The sequence below is a fragment of the Hyperolius riggenbachi genome, chromosome 5, assembly GCF_040937935.1.
Source record: "Hyperolius riggenbachi isolate aHypRig1 chromosome 5, aHypRig1.pri, whole genome shotgun sequence".
NCBI lineage: Eukaryota > Metazoa > Chordata > Amphibia > Anura > Hyperoliidae > Hyperolius > Hyperolius riggenbachi.
Genome location: NC_090650.1, coordinates 136,509,391 through 136,520,418, shown reverse-complemented (window position 1 = coordinate 136,520,418; position 11,028 = coordinate 136,509,391).

The window sequence follows — 11,028 nt, the reverse complement described above, 5'->3', positions numbered from 1 at the left end:
AAGCCACTTACATACCTGATATTTAACTCTTTCAGGCTGAGAAAGAAAAAAGGAACACAGCATAGTTATTTGTGTACTTCGCACTGTACATACACATGTCTATCTCATCATGTCACATGTCACTTCGAGTATCCTTTAAGGTGAAGATAAGATTATATTTAATTCTAGACATGTCACCCTAATAATTGGTATGGTACTTTTGCATCTTAGATGATGAAGATGATGATGATGAAGAAGAAAGCAAAAGAAGAAAACCTGTTGGCAGAAAGACACCCCAAAACCAGAGGAGGAAAGACAGTGAAGATAACAGTAGTGAGGATGAATTACCAAAAGGAAATAGAAGGACTAGAGGTAGACGTCAGCCAAGAGGTAATGGAGATGAAGATGATGATGAGGAAGACAGTGAAGGCAATCGGAGGCCTGGTAACAGAAACAGAGGCAGGATTGCTGCTAATAAGAGACAAAAGGGGGAAGAAAACAATGAAAATAAGACAGGAAAGAAGGGTGAAGAACTGAAAAAGAAAGGTGGCAGGTACTGCTGTGTTCTGTAACTAAACCATTATAAACTGCAATATTAGTTTCATATTCTCACACCTTCCCATACCGATATGGTGGGACACTCTTGCTATACCCTGATATCCATAATTGTTCATTTCATACTGAATTAAAGCTGCTACTGACTCAGCATATCTATGAAACACATCTGAAATTCTCATTACTACCATATTACTGGTATTACACAAATCTAAATATGAATTATTACAATCGAATATACTGTATATTTATGATTGGTTATAAACCATGTAGACCGACAAAAACAGCATGTTTTCAAATTTGCTGTTTTTAAAATTCGTACAAAAACTGTATTATTAAAATGGATTTATATGATAATATGATTTATACAATTCTTAATTACAACTTACGGTACATTTTATACCACTAATTCAAATGTAATATTTTCAAGAAACAATAATTACTAGTTGTTTCAAATAACAACCTATTGGAAATAAAAAATAAAAAAAAAACGAAACAGAAACATAATCCAGCAGGAATTTAAATCTTGAAAAAAAAAGGTTGAATATGGTTGCACTTTATCGAAGCAGGTAAAAACAGCACAATACACAACTGTTAATTTGGGTGTTGCTATAAGCTTCTTTATAATTATTTCTGGGAGCGGTGGGGGAGTGAGGTCAAGGAACGGCGACACAGATGCTTCTGTGGGGGTAGGTGGAGTGCAGGAGCCGAATGCCCGAGACCTTGGAGAGGAGAGATATGGCTGCAGCTGGGAGCCAGAGCTCTGGGATGCAGCTGCTTGGACCCAGGAATAGTAGAATATTGGTAAATCCAACCTAATAAAATCCCTGGAATATGCGTCCATGGGCTGCAAGGTACGGTTCTAGCAACAGAGGAGCCCCAGGGCAAAATTAGCATTAGCCACCCCCCTTCCAACCAAGAAGCAGAATAAGGAGCCCTTTGTTGCAGTCAAATTTCCCTCCTGGGCCCCTGAGCTGGCTGATGACCCTCCCAACTTAACTGTGCTCCCTGGGGTCCCCGCAGAGTCGCAGAGTCTTTGGCAGTGTAACGTCTCACCAGCACAAGTGAGATGCTACTCTGACAAAGAGTCTACAGAGCCCCGGGGAGCAACAGTTAAGATAAAGGGACAACTTGGAGGCTCCTACAGGCTTTGGGGACCTCCATGGTAGCACTGGTCCTGATGGGCTGCACCCATGTCAGCGCAGCCGTGGCCATTGCTGCACGTGGACTACTTTACCAATATTCTACTTTCAGCATTACACAGCTGCTGGTGGTGGTGGTAGGGGGCAGGAGCCTTATTGCCCAAGCCATGGGAGAGGAGAGATATGGCAGCCGCTGGGAGTCAGAGCTCTGGGCTGCAGCTGCCAGGACTTGTGGATAGTAGAATATCAGTATATTTACCGATATTCTACCCTGCACCCTTTTTAGCAGGTGCCTTTTTCATGTACACTGCCTTATAGGGTAATAATTCTGATTATGATGTATTGGCATATCATTTGGCTATACAGATTACAAATAAATCTTATAAACATGACTGGTATAAAGCTTAGTTTGAATGATTTACCTCATGTTATTTTTTTTTACTTATTTACAAATTTGGTTTGGTTTAGTCAGCTCCTGATACTAATAATGGTGAACCTCTGTCAGCAACAAACATTATTATCCCTTCATTATTCAATCCTCATATAATATCAAAAACTCTTAGCATATTCCCAACAAGGATGTTTTGTGGATGTGTTTAGTTCTGCTATGATGACCTGAGCAATACAAGGTGACCAACAGAGAAAAATCCCTTTTTCACCTTTAACTGTGTAAGATATCCAAACTGTTCTCAACAAATGCAGGGATGGTGCCAGTGTGAAATGTTTACCATACCTTTTTATTCTGTGCAGCAAGGGAGTGTTCACACTTATCTTAGCTGTTTGTGAATGTGATTTTCTGCATGCACTGTTCTGCTTTTGTATGAATTTTCAGTGTGCATTTTTGTGGTTATTATATGCATTTGTATGTGAAATTTTGCACTAGGATTTTTCTGTGTATATAAATCAAGTTAATTTACATGAAAATCCAAAAGCTTCAAAATTGCATGCATCTGTTTGCACCAAATGTACATTTTCATCTGGTAAAGAGAACCTGCATATGATAAATAAAGATTTAAAATAGAAAAAAAAAAGCTAATTACTACCTGCAGAGTGCATAACATTTTCTTTGCTGAGTGAATATTGGGAAAAGTGTGCCCCTTCTTTGTGAATATGGATGGACTTTCATTATTGACACAGTCAATTACACACGCACGCGCATGTGCACACGCACACACGCACGCACGCACGCACGCACGCGCACACACACACACACACACACACACCTCTTCAGAAACAATGAGTGTTTTCATGACTATTGTTAATTTTTCAAATAAGCAGTGAGTTTGGCTTTGAATTGCCTCTTCTAATTGCACATGCATTGGCTACTGGGTTCAGGGCTGTTTTATGTATACGCATTGCAGGCCATTGCCTGGAGTGCCATTGGTCCTGGGAGGCGCCATGCCCCTGGATTAAGCCATGCCCTCAAATTAAGCCCTGCCCCTGGACTAAGCCCCATCCCCATGGGTGCTCTATCACCTGATACTGCTGCATCCAGATAGTGTAAGCTGCAGGCAGCAGCCACTGTATTCCTCCATGCCCCCTTAACTTCCCCCTCCTCTATGCGTCCTTCTGTCCCCCGGTGCCACAGCTGCCCCCCATGTGCCTCCCTCTTCACTCTGTGCCTTCTTCTATGCCCCTTTGTGCCACCTTTGGTCCCCCATTGTGCCTTCTTCTGTCTTCCTTTGTGCCTCCATAAGTCTCCATGTGCCTCCTTTAGTCCCCCTATGCCTCCCTCTGTCCCCTGTGCCTCTCTGTCTCCCTGTTCCTCCTTCAGTCCCCCTCTGCCTCCTTCTATCCCTCATGCCTCCTTCTGTAACCCATTGTTCCTCCTTATGTCCCCCTTTGAGCCTCCTTTGGTTCCCCTGTGCCTCCTTCTGTCCCCCTTTGTGCCTCCTTCTGTCTCTATGTGCCTCCTTCAGCCCCCCTTGGCCGCCTTCTGTTCACTTGTGCCTCCTTCTCTCCCCCATTGTGCCTCCTTCTGTCCCCCTTTGAGCCTCATTTGGTCCCCCTGTGCCTCCTTCTGTCTCCATGTGCCTTCTTCTGTCTCCATGTGCCTCCTTCAGTCCCTTGTGCCTCCCTCTTTCCCCCTTGCCTCTTTCTGTCTCCCTGTGCTTCCTTCAGTACCCCTATGCCTTCTTCAGTCCCTCTTGGCCTCCTTCTGTTATCCTGTGCTTCCTTCTGTCCTCCTGTGCCTCCTTCTCTCCCCCATTGTCCCACCCTCTTTCCCCTATTGTGCCTCCTGTAACTCACTGTGCCTCCTTCTGTCCACCTTTGTGCCTCCTTCTGTTCCCATTTGTGCCTCCTTCTGTCCCCATGTGTGGCACCTTATGTCTTATTGCAATTGTAGTAGGGGTGGATGAACACCTTGTAGAAAAAGTCACAGGAGACAAAAAATGGGAGCCCAGTAGTGCAATATGTCAATGACCACAATAAAATAAAATAAATTATAAGCACTACTCACAAAGGGAGGTTGCTGGGGGCAACCATCCACAGGAAGCAGGTGGAGACAATAAACCCGACTCCACTCGGGGTGGTCCTAGCCAGAACCGGAAGGATGGTCACTCTCTTAGTGGAAAAAAGGGGGACAGAGTCCACTGTGGGGACTCCACTGGTGGTCTGCCACCTCCCCTCGGACAGGATGTGTTCGGGGGTATACTTAGCACGTAAAAGGGAAAGAGGCGCCCTTGTGTAATAAAAGCATCTAAAATCAGCTTAAAATCTAAAAGTGATATGAGGTAGCTTACCTCAATGAAGAAACCTCTGTAGTTAATACAAGGGATTTGTATTAACTACAGAGGTTTCGTCATTGAGGTAAGCTACCTCATATCACTTTTAGATTTTAAGCTGATTTTAGATGCTTTTATTACACCAGGGCTCACCTTATGTCTTACTTTGACTCCTTCTGGCCCTCTGTGCCTCCCTCTGTCTCCATGCCTTCTTCTGCCTCCTTCTGTCCCCTTGTGCTACCTCTGCTACCCTGTGCCTCCCTCTGTCCCCCTGTTCCTCCTTATGTCCCCTCGTGCCACTATCTGTCCCCGACCCCTCCTGCACTCTCAAAGCCCAGTGTGTAAATCCAGAGTATAGCAAAGCAGAAGCTGTGCTCTCACCTCCCCACCGGAGTCCAGTACTGTACCTGTGCAACCATCCTGTCTGTCTCCTGCTTCCTCTGGTGCTGGCACCTCAATCTCCTCATGCTGCGTGTAATCACGCTACATGCAGTAGGAGATGCTGGGTACCAGGCCAAGTGGACAGGCAGAAGCACAGCACTGGACTCCAGCAGAGGTGAGAGCACAGCTTTTGCTGTGCTAAACTCTGCATTTACACACTAAACTGGGGGTGCAACAAAATGCGACAGGATCAGATGGTTGTTTGTATCTCAGGGACTCCCTATATTAAGCATCCATCTCAAAAGCCACATGGCTTATATTCTTTAGTGTGCACATGTTTTTTGGGGGAGGAAGGAGGGGCACAGAAGTTCTTGCCTGGATTACCAAAAAGCTATAAACAGCCCTGACTGGGATCAAAATGAATGCAAGGCTACAATCTAAAGCTAAGTACACACATGCGAGAATTCGGGGATCATAAAATTCTCCCTAGGGCGATGATTCAGGGAACAATGCTGTACAGACACATCCTGAACCTTCAGGAGGACAGAGAAACAACCATGGACGGCTTTAATCGGTTGGCAGGGCTTGAATACAGCATTGCGATCGGAAATGCTTGGGCATTGGGATTAAGGCATTTTTAAGGATCCCACGGGACAGATACTTAACGATGCCCACGTTTGGCGGCCCCTGTACACACATAATGATACTGGGCTGAATTTTGGCATATTATTATCACGTGTGTACGTAGCTTAAGAAGCTAGTTTCCTCTGGCAATTAATCTCCTCTGTCATCTCCTACATTACATTTGGCATATCAGAGACTGTTAGGACCTTATTCAACTATTTTTTTCTCCTGTTTTCTCCTAGTAGATACTTTTCATATTTTGATTCAAATAACTTTCAGCACAATGCAATTGAAAAATTACCAAAAAGTAGGTGGAAAACTCTGGCAAAAGTATTTTTTTGCTCTCTGGTGACTTACAGGACCATTATAGCGAAAAAAAGTAAGCCATTCAAATCTTACCGAACCAAAAGGTTTTGGACTAGTCTGTCACCTGGGAGATTCTCAGGGCTTTGTTTGTTTTTTTAAAAGCCAGGACACTATTTACATTAATTGTATACGTTTCCTTTGTACTTGCACAGATATTCTTTAAGTGTTCCATTTTATTCTCATGAACCAAAAACAAACTGGTAATTTGATTGGCTTAGTTTGTAGCTGTAATAGAGACATTATCCTCAGCACCATTAGTGATGTCAATTGTTCAATTAAGTCTGTTAAGCTTTGTGAAACAAGTGCTAGCACAGTGCAAATATGCAATAACAGTAATTTCAGTTTCACAACCTTATTTTTAAGTTTTGCAAAAATCGAATGCGTAATGAAATTGGGCAACTTTGCCCATCAATACTCAGGAGGTAGGCTGCCATTTATGATGATCTGATATTAAAAAAAATGCCTATCAGTTTATATGGAGCTCCACCTAGTTGCTGCAAATGGAAAATATGAAATATTTATATGCAATATTTCATAATTATGATAGAAATAAAATAGCCTTCATTAGATCATCTAAACATTGTAAAAACTCTCCTTATCCTGATCAAGAGAATAGGTATATACTATATGTACTTAGTCTTTCCTTATATTAGATAACCGATCTCCACTGTTCAGGCAAACATTAGTAATAATAGAATGGTTGTAAATACATTAATGACATGCTACTGTAAATGTATTGAGCATGATTTACTAAGTCATCTTTCAAGACCTTGAGGCAAGGGTTACACTCGTCTCTTTTTGTGTGCGTTTTCTGCACAGAATCACTGATTTCAGAATCAGAATCATTTATTTTGCCAAGTAAAAACGGGTGATTGTACCCGGAATTGGTTTTGGCCCATGTTCTGGAAGGATAATGTCATTGATAAAATCAAGAGCCGAGGCTGCCATATTACGGCTCCACCAGTTGCACTTGGCAATCATCTGTCATCCCTAAAGAGATATGGGAGAAGGGGAGGGGACAGAGGGTTCAGCAGTGATGACTCAGTGATGACTCAGTTCTTCATGCGGTGATGGCTGACGCTGCTGAGGATCCCGATTGCTGACATCTGGCAGTGCTGGCCAAGGTGTTCCAGTTCAAAAGGTGCAGTAATGTTAAATTCTGGTTTGGGTCCCAACTCCTGGGCAACATACAGCAGGGCTGGTCAAAATAATCTGCCTGCCATAAAAGCATCCAGCTGCGGTGGCCCTTACTTCTGGTTTAGTGGTTGGCATCATGGAAGGGCTGAACCTGAGGTGTCCCTGCTGCGGTGGAGCAGCAACAGCCAATGGATGGATGGATGGATGGAGCCGGCATCTAGCGAGGCCAAGTTTCCCGATCAGCGCGGTGTCCTACCTCAGTGGAGCCCTGATCTCTTGAGTAGCAGCACTGGACTCCACAAGGCTGGTACCTGCACAGACAATGGACCTAGGCAGTGGCAAAGTGGAAAAAAACTCCAGGTCCCGGACTACCCACTCCAGCTTCCCAGGCTACACCGGACCACACTGCACTCTGCATATTGTGTGCATTTTCTCTATCAATTACATTAGCTGCTGTTAAATTTTTTTGCATTTTTCTGCACACACACACACACACACACACACACACACACACACACACACACACACACACACACACACACACACACACAGAAAATGTGCAGAAAAACATGCACGGAAAACTGGAAGACAAGTGTGTCCCCTGCCTTAGTGATCCTGAAACACTGGACTGGATTATTAACAAAACCATCTGCTACTAAGTGGTTAGGATTTACATACTAGATCATAGTTATGGCTCCTGAGAAGTATGTGAATTAATAAATACGAATTTTACTATGGGCACATGCATAAGGCTACAGTGAACAACAACAACAACAACAAAATATTTGTATAGTGCTTTTCTCCAGTAGTAGCACATAAGCTTGTCTCAGATCTGTACATAGTGATGTGTACGGGGAAAAAGTTCATAAATGTGATCATAAATGCCAGGCTAAACAGGAGGCTTTTCAAAAAGGATTAGAATAAGTAAATAAAAAACAGCAACCTGTTCTGGGCATATGCACTTTCTCAAGCTGTCTCTCACCTGCTCCTTCATATTCTTGGATATCAAAATTCCCCATGTGTAAAGCCAATCATGCTCAGTAATTATAAAGGATGGACCTGAAGGACATGCTCACTTATTTAAATAGTGACCTCACCCAAACTGAGGCAATAACTAGTCAAATGTAGGCCTGTAGGCCCTACTTTGAGGCTCTCTTTTCCGTGCTCCTGGGTATTAATGTTTTAAGTGCTCACCAATAGCATGTAAAAGGGAATTTCATCACTAGTGACATTATTGATGTTAATAATGCAAACATGCAAGATATTGGTTGATATATATAGATACGTTTTTTTTTTCATGTAAATGGGGCCTCATTCAACATTTGTGAATTTTATTTTGATTTACAGCAAATAGTGATCCAGTTTCAGGGGCATTTATTGACAATAAAGAAATCAATCAGAAACAGGCAGAAACCCCACCATTGTGAGCATCAACCTGTCTTTTCTAATGATACTTACAACATATAGATCCCCCTTTTGTACCCTATCTTACCCTCTTCAGGATCATCTTGTCATCTGTTTAGATTATGGTTGCTGGTGATGACCTCGTGCTTAAAACAAGAGGTGGCTAAAGTTACATAGCCTCTTGGAAGGAATGATGGTTATCCACATATTGGAACTTTAAAGTCCTTTTTATTTGAAGAATGCTATTAATTACTTGATCTTGGATGTAGACCTTCTTTAATGGGATACTGTAGGGGAGTCAGGGGAAAATGAGTTGAACTTACCCGGGGCTTCTAACGGTCCCCCGCAGACATCCTGTGTTGGCGCAGCCACTCACCGATGCTCCGGCCCCACCTCTGGTTCACTTCTGTAATTTCAGACTTTAAAGTCTGAAAACCACTGCGCCTGTGTTGCCGTGTCCTTGATCCCGCTGATGTCACCAAGAGCGCACAGCGCAGGCCCAGTATGGTCTGTGTCTGCGCAGTACACTCCTGGTGGCATCAGCGGGAGTGAGGACATGGCAACGCAGGCGCAGTGGTTTTCTGACTTTAAACTCAGAAATTCCAGAAGTGAACAGGAGGCGGGGCCGGAGCATCGGTGAGTGGCTGCGCCAACACAGGATGTCTGCGGGGGACCATTAGAAGCCCCGGGCAAGTTCAACTCATTTTCCCCCGACCCCCCTACAGTATCCCTTTAAGAAACAATGACTGGTGTCAATGCACATAAAAGAGGAAAAAGCATCAGTGGAAGTCTGAAAAAAGAAAACTCTGTTGGGTTGAAATGCGTCATGTGTTCAGGAGGATGCCTCTTTAGCATCCTAAAATTTTCCCTTACCCTCTGCCCTCTTCCACTTTCCAGCATTGCCACGCGGTTGATAGTGCCTGTGATGTTGGAATCCTGACCAGACACAAAACCTTTTTTTCCTAGACCACAGCCTTGGGATCACTACTTAATAAGGCACTCTGTGGCTTGTCTATGATGGCAGCGTCCAGCTTAGATGTTAGTGGATTTGCCTGATGATCAATAATGATGCAATGTGGGCATTGCATTAGAGGTTCACAGAACAGCATGAAGTGGCCTATTGATAACTAAACTCAACTCCTGTAACACCCAGGGGTGGATGCCATCTGAGCCAGATGCTTTATCAATTTTGATTTTATTTAAAGAGACACTGAAGTCTCTTAAAAATCCTTTTTTTATCCCAAAATATTGTTTAACATATTAGCCCTAACTAAACCGCCGCATCCCCGCCGCTGTACACTATCTAAATCCCCCCAAAACTCGCCCTCCCTCTCCCCTGCAAAATCCACGACTTTCTTGGTCGTGGATTTTGCTGCCCTGTGCACTTCCGTGTGAGGCAGAGCTATGAGCTGCAGCTCTGCCTCTACACACGTCAGTCAGCGCGTATCTCCGCCTCTCCCCCGCCCCTCTCAGTGAAGGAAGACTGAGAGGGGCGGGGGAGAGGCGGCGATCCGGGCTGACAGACGCGCGGAGAGGCAGAGCTGCGGCTCATAGCTCTGCCTCTCACGGAAGCGCTGCCCGGATTGTTCCCCGGGGAGTTAGGGAGGATTTAGATAATGTACAGCGGTGGGGATGCGGTGGTTTAGTTAGGCCTAATATGTTAAACAATATTTTGGGATAAAAAAAATGGATTTTTAAGAGACTTCAGAGTCTCTTTAAATGTGCCTGCATACCTATGTGTTAGGCAATCAATGCTGAACATGGTAGACTGCAAACAACCCACATTACAACCCAGTATTACAGAGTTAACTGCCTTGCAAAGACAGAAGTAAAAGTCTGCATTTAATACCTCAGCTTTAGTTTGATCATCCACACTCAATTTTCCTGCCAGACCTTTTGGAAGTCGTATACTCGCTGACCTCTCATCTGTATCCTCTAGTTCTGTAACTATCGATAGCTTATAAAAATCCAACAGTGCTATATAGAATCCAAAATAATAATTATATCCTAAGCCTTTTCTCTTTTTAAATGTATGTGTTTGTAATACATGCCCTGTAATTGTATATCTCAGTTAACAAGCCTTTTAATAAACAGATGTTGCATGTGCAAGATCAGATAACCCAGATCAAAGCCCAGATCCAAAAGGAGCTGTAATCTACATAACAGGATAACATGAGCAGGAACAAAATCTGGGCCAAACTTCAGATAAGACTCCTTAATTTATTCATGAATAAGTTTCACAACATATAATAGCAAAATGTTTTGGACAGTGTGGCCCTTTCTCGAGTGCAGTTAAGAAATACATACTGCAAAATAAAGCCTTTATTTCTATAAATGAAGGCCTGTCTGTGTAATCACTTCCTTTGAATAAGATAAGGATGCTCAAACCTAATTTTAAAAAAGTAATTTCTGTGAAAATAATTTCTTTATATCTCTACTCTCATTGTTTACTGTGCATCCAGAACAGGTGGTCTATACCTTAAAGAGGAACTTTAATCAAGAATTGAACTTCATTTTTATCAGTAGTTGATACCCACCTTTCTTTAATAGATCGCCGGGAGGGGTCTGTATGGCTGGTATTGTGGTGAAATTTCTCCACAGTGTGATATCATGACCAAGATCCTGACAGTTTGCTGTCTGTGAACCTAATTGCATTGTGGGAAATAATGGCTTTTTCCAACTGCCAAGCAAGCAATATCTCCATCTGTGCATAG